Below are 12,348 nucleotides of genomic sequence, written 5' to 3'. Positions count from 1 at the left end.
AGTCATCTTTCCCACTAAGTTACCGACTTACAGCTAAATCTTCCTGGGACATACTCTCATAGACACACAGATATGGAATTTATGAATCACAGGTTTTCTCAGCCCAGTAAAGTTTGCAGTAAATATTATCCCATTATGCTTAATATTAAAAATATACCAGTCTGTAATGTTGAGCCCAGAACTTGAACTGAAAATGATATAGCACTTTATAACTGCTGCTATTTATCAAGACACTCACATTCATTTTCTCTGATGGCCTCTTCTAATAATGTGTACGAATTCCCTTTCTGAGTACTAGTTCCTCTGTGACTATGATAGGTCCTTTTTCTTTCACTCTTCAAAGCCAAGAATGGCACAGCTGGCTGAGTGGTCAAGGCCTTCATGTAGTAGAGGGTTTTCCTCATTAGGAATGAGGATGGCTACAGTGGCATTTCTCTACAGGCATCATCACTTATTAGGAAAAGCAGACAAGGACTTCACAGACATTTTCAGTTGGAGCATTGTTTACCGTATTATCTTTTGTATGTTACAAACATGACTGTTCTGATGGGTGCCCATGAGATAGATCATGACAATGTCGTAACAAGCAGCTGTCTTTTGGGAGAATATTGATTTGAAGCAGTCTGAACTATAGTTCCCATGCAAGGCACTCCCATTTCAGATAGCATTTATGCTCAAACATTGCCTACACAAACATGTCCTATCTCACTCTCCTGGCATTTTCATGTGCAACCATACCTTTCTTCTCCAAAACTAGATTCAGAAGATAACGCCGTAAACACAATGCAGTCATATGAAGATAATTTACAAGTACTTTGGAAAGGATGGTCTGGAATTAATTTGATTAAAGCAATAAATTATTCTCTCTTTCCTTGTGACTGCTTAGGAGTAGATACTTGTAAAGTTAGACTCATGCTAATATGGTGCAATAAGATCCCCTCCTGAGAGCTGCCGTAGCATACAGAGTGATGGTTAATGTTTTCTGCCATATTTATTTAACTAAAATGGCTGATTAGACATTAAGCGGAATAGAGGTTAATGATCTTTGTTATTACTATGATAAAAAATTTTAAAAAGAGTAAAATAGGGTTAATGATGTAAGCCTTTATTGTTATTATGGAGATTAAAAACATGCATTTGTGGGGGGCAGTGAAAAAATAAAACCCGGCAGCAAGCTGTGAGTAATTAGCAAAATTATATCATTGTCTAACCTTGTAATTAATTGCTTTGTTTATCTATAGTACTCTTTAATGTTGGTTTTCATGGGCTACATGTAAATATAAAAATGTGTACATTCTTCTAGATCTACATGATGAGAGAAGATCGTTATGGTTTGGTACTCCTCCTGTTGAACTCACCAGCTGATGCTAGAGAAAATGCCAGGGAAGAGAAAAGCCAGATCCAAAGGGTCTGGACTTGATGTGTCACGGAGACCCTGGAGACCTTTTGAGCTTTGGGGGTGATTGATACATATGTATCAGATGGGAAGTCTGGATATTTTATAGCACTGTCCAATCACTAGAGTTAAAGGAAAACATTTTATAGCTCAAAATAGAAGCAGGGCAATTGAATATACTATAAAGAAATGGTCCAAGTTCATCCTAACCCAATTCATATACGTCATTTTTAAAAAATCACATTTTGTCTCATCTAATATCCAAATACTGTTTTAAGAAAAAGTAAGATTAATACAACAGCAACAAATTTCCTTAAGACTCTTTGTATGTATTTCTTTTGTGTGTGTATGTGTGTGTGTGTGTGTGTGTTCTGTGGATTATCCAGTTAAAAACAAAACAAAACAAAAATCAAAGCTTGGTTTCCTTTCACTATTTTTAAGGATTGCCACATTTAGGAAATGCAAGAGCAGGGTGTTCAGCTAATCTGAATTTCAGATAACTGTGAATAATGTTTCCACAAAAAAACTTGATGCCTATTTATACTTTGAAAGTAGTGTGTTGTTTATTTGAAATTCAGAAGTGATGCTAAATTCATATGCATCTTATCTGGTTACCCTAATTATTTAAAAATTTCTAGGCATTGTTGCTCTAGTCCCCGCTAGTATATTCAGACATTACATTTGAAATGAAATATTCTCAAAGGAATATAATACGAAGATTTCTCCCAGACAGTTACATTCAAACTGAATATTTTTCTAAAGGACACCATTATCTGTGTGTGTTGGATTCATAAGAACATTTACACTTATTTGTAAAACTACCATGTCCCTTTGTTTTTTGTTGGCCTATGTGAATTTTAAATGAATGTTCTTTTCTCTAAGTTTTCCCTTCATGTCCCTGATCCTTTAGTTAGTCACGGATGGCTCGGGGATTTGATGGATTGGGGTAAACTAGGCAGCACTCACAAAATGGTGGGGGTTATTTATCTGTTGCTGACTTTGCTCACCTTCCAACATTCCCCTGCCCTGCATCCATATCCCTGTCCTCGAAATGACAAACGATAGCCACAGAGTTATTGATTCTAATTACTCACAGAGGACATTTCTAATGCACACACTTCCTATTCTCTTAATTAAGAAAGAAGTCATAGAGATCTGCGTTTTTATATGTGGTGGGTATGTGAATCCAACTCCGTGTGCTGTAGGAGCAAGAATCATTTCAGTATTGTGACAGGATCTTCTTGGTGCCATTTCTTTTGCAGCTGTAACGGTGAAAGTCGACTTTCTTACCAATTTCATTGACCATTAGTGCGATGGAAGTTAGACTTGGCTAGTGAGTACCTTTGTCCATTTGTCACGCTGACCCTCTCACAAAAAGTAGGTTTTTTATTATTTTTAATTCTGCTTAAAAGCATATTCAATCATTCTATTATATTGTTATTTAAAATGTGAAATGTATTGGTAAACATAAATTATGAATTGAAAATATGAGATCCTCTAAGATTAGGTAATTCATTTCAGTTCTGATGATTTCCTTTACGTGTTTTTTTAAAGTTAATTTGTTGAATTTTGTAGAACATTATCTTTGTTTTTATTGAAGCTGTCTAAAGCAAAGAGCCCTTCACTTTGAAAATATTTGTGACATACTACTTTTAAGTTCTTTCTTATATTTCAATAGTTTTCTTGTATTTGCATTTTAAAATCTCTCTTGGGGACCAGGTCTCATTCTATAGCCTAGGCTGATCTAAACCCCACTATGTTGTAACTGTGGGCCTATCTGTGCCTACCAGTTCCCAAATAATGACACAGTGACAATATTTATTTATAGCTAGGCATTGTTTCCTACTAGCTCATTACTTAATTATCTGGTTTATGCTAATCTAAGTTCTGCCACATGGTTTAGTAGTTACTTCTTCCTTCTTTCAGGCCTGCTCCTCTTCCATATCCAGTTGGTTGAATCTCCCTCACCTCACTCCTTCCCAGAATTCCCCACCCCTCCATCTCTCTGCATGTCTCACCTTACTATTCTGCTTCTTGCTATAGACTATAGGCTTTTAATTCTAATCAATCAGAATGTGACAGAAAACATTGTTTACAAAATGCTAAGGCAGGAAATGCTTAACATTATCCAAACCAAGCCTGCCAACAGATCTCTGTTGGCTCAGAAATGAGAATAAAAGGGGGAGAATCTTTACACAGTGCACAAAACACTACCCCAACACTGTAGCACAAGCTGGCCTTGAACCTATGGATGCTCTACTGCTTCAGCTTCCTGAGTACTGGAATTTCATGTGGAGTCTCTACACCTGGCTTCAGTAGACACTGCTATGGAGAGAAAGATATATAGGCTCTCATTGTTCTTCTTTGAAAGATTCTTGAGATCATTTCTTAAGTCAATAAACTACATATCTTTGAAGGCAATAATGACACTTTGGGGGCTGGAGCAATGGCTCAGTGGGCAAGAGTGCTTGCCCTGCAAGCATGAACACTTGTGTTCGAATCCTCATCACTTGCGTAAAAACAAGAAACTCGGGCAGACTTCTCCACAGCCATTGCAGCAGAGCTGGGAGTACTGAGGTGTTTGGCTGCCCTTCTGCATCAGGTGCAGTGAGAGACTGTGTTTTAGAGGAAGAAGACTAGGAGGAATAGAGCAGGACACCAAGCTTGTCACCCACATGGTCTAGTGAACACATGCACCTGCACATACATGTGCACATAGACCACACACACACACACACACACACACACACAGAGAGAGAGAGAGAGAGAGAGAGAGAGAAACATAAAACATTCAAGCAAAGTTAACTGTTTTAAACAATATGATCCAAAAAAAAAAAAAAAAAAAAAAAAAAAAAAAACGGTGTTAGCCTGAAATGCCTGCTTCATGTTTCCTAATAATCTCCAGGTTTATCAGCTGTATACCGAGTTTACCACATTACGAACTGAAATACACTTGGCACTCTGCTAAGCCATTGAGAATCGGTAGAAAATGCTATCAGAGCATTGCAGCATGGTTCCTTAAAACAGCAACAGTAACACCTCTGGAAACAAATAAAAGTGTGGAAAGGGGAAGGGGGATTTTAACATTTTCCTAAATTCTCCGTAGCTAGTAATATGCACTAAGTTGAACAACCAGAACCCATGTTTTGGTGTGGGAGAAGAATTTTAATATTGGCAATTTCATATAGTTTAATCTAGAATGTAAAAAAATAATACTTTTTCTCCTGAGGGAAGTTAAACCCAAATCATACTTGGATTATCTGTGAGGCCATGCGATGTATCTGTTAGAGAGCCATTCCTATTGTCTGTTGGATGTCTTCTTGAAGGGACGAGTTCCTTGGGCTATCTCCCAGCAGCATCTGCGGTGACCTTTTATACCAAGCAAGTGGAAATGGTGTAGGCACAGGGTGGCTGGATATAGCACCGAACCGTGTTATACAAACCAGTGCTTTGCTCTGACTGAGGGAAACCCCTGTAAAGAGCAGCTTGAAGGAAATGGATCACTTGTCTCCCATCCATGGCAGTCAACTGGATAGCAGTGTAACCTCATGGCTGCAAGCACTCATCGTCTGGCTTTGCTTGTAGAAGGCAGACAGGCATGAGGTGTGCACATGCGAGTTGCCCTCTTTCAAAGGTCAGCTTGTGACATTGCTAGCATATGCCAGGATTTTGTCTACTGAAGAGTCACTCTAGTTTTTCTGATGTCGTTGCTTACTTATCACGTTAAGCAGTGACTTTGGAAGATAGCAGAGAAATGAGAGATTTCAGCCATATGAAGATCTTGCTGAACTTCTAGACAACTGGTGTACTACAAAGATGTGTCTAGTGCTTTTCATACATCTTTTCTTATCTCTCCAGCAAATTTTTATCACATAGTGAACTCTTTATTGACTTACTTGTCTTAGAGTCCTGAGGGCCTTTCATGTAACAGGTACTCTACCAGTGAGCTATACAGCTCTTTTCGAGCCTCCCTTTGCTCTCCTCTTAAGAATACGTTTCTTTTAAAGACTAGATAACAGTTATGAATGTGATGAACTATATGTGATACATTTTACTTAAATACCACGTAATATTAGCTTTACAAAGGACTTATAACATTCATCGATAACATTTATTAACATTTGGAAGGGATAGTATTTTATTTTGATTCTGTTTTCAGGGATGGCACTCAGAAACTTTTTTCCAGTGAGTTGACATATCACAGTTGGAGAATACACGAATATGATTTTTAAAACAGAACAGGATCTGAGCTGCAAATGCACTGCAAGCACATAATAACTACTTTCCATAATGCATAACACAAGAATACTGGGCAGTGCTAAAGATGACTTTAATTCCGTTTTTAGTAAATACCTTGACTAAGATGCTCCTGAGAGTTTTCTTTCAAAAGTTAGGTGATAACCTAGTTTTACAGTTACCATTTTTCATAACTGATTCTATTTACATATAATTAATGACTCTTACATTGGATATTTTATGTACAGATTCCATAGTATACTTGTTTGCAATTAATTTTATGTTATTAAAATATATGAGTATAAGCTTCTTAATAATTATGGTTAGATTCTTTTACTTAACCCATTCAGTTATTCTACAGTCTTTGAAACTCTTAACACGTTCTGGCCAGTGCAGTTTTTATGAAGTCGATAACATAATGTGCCACTGAAAAATGCTAATTTCAACGAAATGTATCTAGAAATGCAATATACAGGTTGTTTGTATATGCATGTATATATACAAATAAACAGATATGTACATATGTGTACATATATTTATATGCCACACACATATGTATATATAATAAGTATGTGATATATGTATATATTACATATGTAATATATGTTAAATATTAAATGATGTATTATGGATAAATATTTGATAGAAACATATTTTATTGAATTTATTTAAATGAAAGTTTATGTGACAGAATAGATAGTAATCTTTTAGTTAAGTTCATTCCTATTTGTTATATAATAAACATAATAATTGTACTACTAGGGGTCAGCATGAGATAGCTTGATACATGCGTACACTCTAAAACATTTATTCAGGTTAGACACAGCCATGTCCATAAACATTCACCACCTCCTATGGTGAAAACTTCCCGAGTGCTTTCTCCTAGGGAGTTTTTTTCTTCTTTTTGAGACAGGTGTCTCCTTATGTATTCCTGGCTGGCCCGGAACTCTATACCTACACCAGACTAGAGTGGAACTCACACGATCTGCCTGCTTCTGTCTCTCCTGTGTTACAGGTGTGGGCCTTCACGCCCGGCTCTCTAGTCTGAAGTTCACTGGCCAGCACTGTTGTCTGCAGCCATCTTGGTGTGAGGTAGCACACCCTATCTGTCTCCCATGTGAGACTTCATGCCTGCTTTCAGTTTTCCCCCAACTGTTTCCCTGACTCTTCTCAGTCTCCGGTCACCACCATTGTGCTTGAAACTTATGTGAGATCAAACTTACGTGAGATTGCACACCTGAATCAAATCATGTGGCATTTGTTTTTCTGAGTCTGGCTCATTTCACGAACCAGAATTGTCTCCAGTTCTAACCATACTGTTCAAAATGCTGTGGTTTAATATTTTCACAGCTGAATGTAATTTCATGTATAACTGCACCACATCTTCATACCCGCCCCACCATCCTGATTTCTTTGCACATCTACTGTTCCTCCGTTTCTTCTACCATGGTCTCCCCCTGAGTTCAGTCTGACTTGGTCTATCACCAGATAGATCAAGCTGGGCTCGAACCCACAGTGATCCTTCTGTGTCTGGTTCCCAAGTGCTGGCATGACAGATGTGAGACACCACATCTGGCTATACCAGATTTTAAAAAATAGTCCATTCATTATTTGATTTTATTTCAGGCTACTGTGGATAATGCAGTAAACATGAAGTGCAACTGTCTCTTTAAGCTGATGTCATTTCCTTTGGCTAGACAGCCATAAGATTTCTGGGTACGTCTACCTTCACTTTTACAAGGGATCACACATACTCTTTCAATGGCTGCGCCAACCCACATTTCCTCCAACAGCGTGCAACAGTTCTCTTCCTTCTGGTCCTCAAGACTGACTCTTACCTTTAATCTGTTGTTCTCTTCCTTCTGGTCCTCAAGACTGACTCTTACCTTTAATCTGTTTGAAAATAGCCATTCTTAGGATGGAAATATTTTTAAAATGCAACATGTTATAGTTATCTAAGTGTTTTGGGGAAAAGAGCTAAAATATCACCAGTACTTATCCCAACATTTGGAAATGTTATGATGTCATTTTTCATCCATTGGCGAGCAAAAATAGAGGGATAGTTATTCACCTTAAATTCTAATCCACTAGACATCAACATAGGGAACTATATTTTAAAACCCAATGTTCCTTTAGTACTTGTATAAAATTCAAATTTTGGGACACAATAAATTTACTAATTAATTTTTTGATATTTGTCTTAATGTCATAAAAATAAACACAAGCAAGAGACTTTGCAGAAATATATTCATTGTGCTAATATAATAAAAAATCTAATAGCTGCTTTTAATGAAAGCGGTTTCTTGGGGGAAATTATAAGAAGGTATTTGGTTTTCAGTTCATTTCAGAAATAATTTCTGAAACATTAGATTAAGTACAAAATTGGGCAGGAAAATGTTGAGCTACTACATCTGTACACTGTAAGCTCCTAGCTTCCTTTTTTTTTTTTTTTTGCTATGTACAAAAGATATTTGCATAATTTGAATGCTGCCAGAGCATAAATATATAGAAATTATATTGAAATATATTTGAGAAGTTTATGCATCTATTCACATGGCAGGGAAAATTTTTCAGATTGTGCTTTCAAGTGAGGTGGTTATTTTTTTCTTCATCCACATAAAAACCCCAACTCACGGCCCCACTTGTTTGTGTCCATTGACCATGACAACCGAAAACATCTTTAAGTTTAACAGTGCTGAGTCAGTAGCAACTGCCAAGTGCCAAGTAGCACAGACTCCTTTCTCTTTAGCAGCTTTGCCCCATGTCAGCATTTACGATGCCACAGCTTTTTAATGTCTCTAGTGGAGTGCAATGCCACTAGGAGACTACTTCTGATGTAGATTTCTAGTTTGTATCACCATGCATGATCGGGTAGCATCTCAGAGACTTTGAGCTTGGACGACAGTGTTTGGTGTCATGCAGTTATTGAATATGTGTGCATTAAAATGCAGGCTTCATTAGGCTTTAAAAATGCAACTTCTATTTGCTTGTTTATGTTAAAATTTTTTTTGCATTACTTATAAGTAGAAGATCATTTTTAAGGATGTGTTTATTTTTATTTACGGCTGCGTGTATTGTTTGTGTGTTTATGTACAAGTGTGTGCTGGTGGCCATGGGGAACAGCAGAGAGACTCAGACCCCCTAGTGCTAGGCCTCATAGTATATGCCTATAAGCAGAGCTACTGGGGAAGTCAAGGTCAGAGGATCTCAAGTTCAAAATCAGACTAGGTAACTTACAGAGACATGGTTTTTCTCTTCAGAATAAAGTAAAAAGAGGGCTGGGATTAGAGCTCATCAGAAGAACACTGAGCTAGTATGCTGGAGGCCTGGGTTTATCTTCTGAAGTGCTACATAGACTAACAAAGGGATATCTTAGCAGAGAAAAACAGAATAAGAAAAATTAGGAAAATATTAGAAAAAAATTCTAAGACTTTTATAAGATCATTACAAAAATGCAAACATATCAAATTCTTTAGTAAGAAACTCAAGATGAAAATAAAAGAGACTACATTTAAAAGTGAGCATTGCTGATAAATTATAATGACAAATTCAAAATAAAATGTTAAGAAGAAAGCTATACAAGACACCTTTAAAATAAAGCATTTCACGGTCATAGTAAAAGACAAAGACATATCTTAAAGTAAAAACATCGCCAGAAAGAAAGGCTGTAACAAGTTGTTTCCTGTCTCTGGGCAATGTGACTGGCCTGTTATAACTTGATCTCTAGGACACATCAGGGCTTCACATAAATCAGTGGTAAAAGAGTTTGGAATTTGTGCATAGATAGATGAACCCACTGATCAATCAAAACAGACAGCTCAGAATCAGACCTGGTGTATTTGGTTTGACATAGGACAGAGCTGGTATTGGAAAAATGATGGCTGACTAAGTTCCAGGACATTTTATTTTTATCTCCATGACATTCTTTTCTATATGGCAAAGACCTTAGTTTCAAAAACTTTGAACATGGTGCTTCAAACACTAAGCACAGATCACGAGGAAGCATTTTCTGTGCTTAGGGTAAGGGGAAAAGATATTCTTGCGTGCGGTGTGTGGCGTAAGGGTGTGAGCGTGCTGCAGCTTGAGTGTGAAGGTCAGAGGTCACTTCCATGGAGTCAGCTTTCCTCTTCCACCTTTGTTTTGATGCTGAGAACTGGGCTCAGGGAGTCGGGGTAGATCAGGAGATGCTCTGCTCCCTAGGCCATTTTAACATCCTCTATTATTAGTTTTTTCAAAAGAGTGGAAAAGATGAACAAAAGTGAAAAGATGAAAAAAAAAAGAAACAACAATAGTTTGTCCAAATTACAGGGAGGAGATTTGACTCTATCAGAAAGAAGAACGACAAAGAAAGAAAGAAACAAACCTGATGTATTAATGTTAGTGATGGTCTCTATATGCTGTTTTAATAGGAGTTCATTTTGGTTCTATTTTTGTTAAGTTCAAGACCAGGGCAGCAGGAACAGTTAGCTGCCTAAATATAAATCTGCGTGGAAAAGCCCATAAAGAAAAGAAGAGGAAATATACAATAGAATTTTTTTTTTTTGTTTCCTTAGGGGATAGGAATTGCCAGCAAGACTCCATGGGAAGCTTCAGGATCGGTAATGGCACTACTGATGCTGGGATGGACAGTGGCGGCACTGGCTTTGTTGTTCTGCTTTTCTTTCAACGTCCTGTGTGTGACAAATATAAAAAGAAAAAGAAAAAAATTTAAACTATGATGAATTTAATATGAGGAATTTAAACTATGTTCTTATTGAAGCACTGGGGTACATTAAACTCACTTACTTAGAAAAAGAACTAAAAAGTTAAAATTAAGGTATCTGCAGACTAGGAATGTCTTTGGGATGTAAGACATCAATAGGTGTTTGTCTCCCATGTGTGAGGAACTGTGTTTGAGTCCCAGCACCAGGAAAAAGCAACCCTAATTAAGAATTTGGATGAATTCTTCTGTTGATAAGATAACAGAACTCTTACATTTATTTATTGTTGATTGGTACACACTGAATTGGAGGTTTCTGATGAATACTTCTGGCTGACAGTAGCTTCAAAACACAAAGTATCTGGAGATAAATATGTAAAACATGGTCTAAACACACAAAACAGCAATAATGGGAGAATGATCACAGAAATAAAGCGAGGTCATAAGTATTTGGTTTCGGGTCAGGTAGGACTAACCAGGTGACATATTCACTCTCTCTCAAGTTTAGCTGTGGAGTCTCTGTGCTGATTTCTAAAACAGGACACCTTGTGCAACTTAGCTATCCTACTTGATAAGGACAGGACCTTCTCAGTCACTTTAACTAAACCACAGTGACAATGTATTAAGGCACATATAGAATCATGGTGGCACACTTATTTTGAGAAAACCTCCCAACAAAACTCCATAAAAAGAAGGAAAAATTCTTATAACAATGGAAGATAAGATGCATAGATTTTTCCCTTTGGCTTCTACTCCCGGAAATGAGCAAGAAAGACATATATGTTTTCAAAATAGGCTTGATATCTCAATTTTCCTCAACTTAGGAGAAGTAGTAAAAAATTACTGTTAGATAGTTTCATTTCATATAATCAGTATCCTTAAAAATCTTCATTAGGTCAGAGTTGCATACGTGTTTTAATCTCTCCTTCTTCTAGGTCTTTCTTGACTTATCATTCCTTCGATACTCACCCAATGTGTGTGTGTGTGTGTGTGTGTGTATGTGTGTGTGTGTGTGTGTGTGTGTGTGTGTGTGTGAACTGGTCAAGACCAACTTATGTGAGTCAAAATATTCTGGGAAGTTGGTCTTCCACTCAAAAGCAGTCGGCTTCTCGTGGCTACACTCCACAGGGTGTGGGATTGGCCTCAGCTCTCTATGATGGGCTCTCTTCTGGCAGAGCTCTTCTGAACACATCTTGATTTTCTAGTCATCCAATGCTCTCAGTTTCTCACAAGTCTTACTCAGCATAAAGTGTGACGCAAAGAAGACAGTCACAACCATAGCTTAAGATCTCCTTGTATTATCCTGCCTCTGACAACAAAGGCAAACCATAGCTTGGCTCTTATGGTTGTTCTTTTATAATAATAAGACTTCAGTTGAATCCTAAAATTGCATTTGAGATTAATTGGTGATTTTTATTTTGTATTATAGTATCATTTTTGAATAATCTGTGTTACTCAGAAGGTCTGGTTTATTGCCCAAACAACTGAAATTGTTTGTCGTCCAAACATTGTGTCTGTTAAATTTAAAACACGCACTTTCCCAAAACAATGGCAAAAACTAATGCCCCAGCCCATACTGCATTTTCACATTAGCAATTCCATTACTCCATCAAGCCAGACAAATTTTATACTTAAATTTTTTTTCGGCATGCTAAGTTCTGTGGCAAGCCCCGCCCCCTCCCCCAGCTCCAACTCCCTTCATGGCAGAGAGATAGAAACAAGGAAAGCATCACTGTGTGCTTTTCTCTCTGGTGGAAAGTGGACTTCTCAAGGTCAGTTCCTAAAGCAATTCAGTTAACAAGTGTTCTAGAGCTCACACACCCAAGCTACACCCTCCAAACTCTGCCTTTCTTGAGGTTTTTTTCCCATTTCTTTCAAAATTTGCCTTCTTCTTACCCATTTGTTTCTATTCTTTTCATTATATTCATGAGTGTTCTGTTCCTTTAGGAAGTAGATTTCTGCTATTTTTTTTATTAGTCTTGTTATTAGTACATCTTGGTTATGGACAGCAAAGGGC

The sequence above is a fragment of the Micromys minutus genome, assembly GCF_963924665.1.
Source record: "Micromys minutus genome assembly, chromosome: 17".
Classification (NCBI taxonomy): Eukaryota; Metazoa; Chordata; class Mammalia; order Rodentia; family Muridae; genus Micromys; species Micromys minutus.
The sequence above is the reverse complement of the archived record's forward strand: the minus strand, read 5'-3'. Positions refer to the sequence as shown.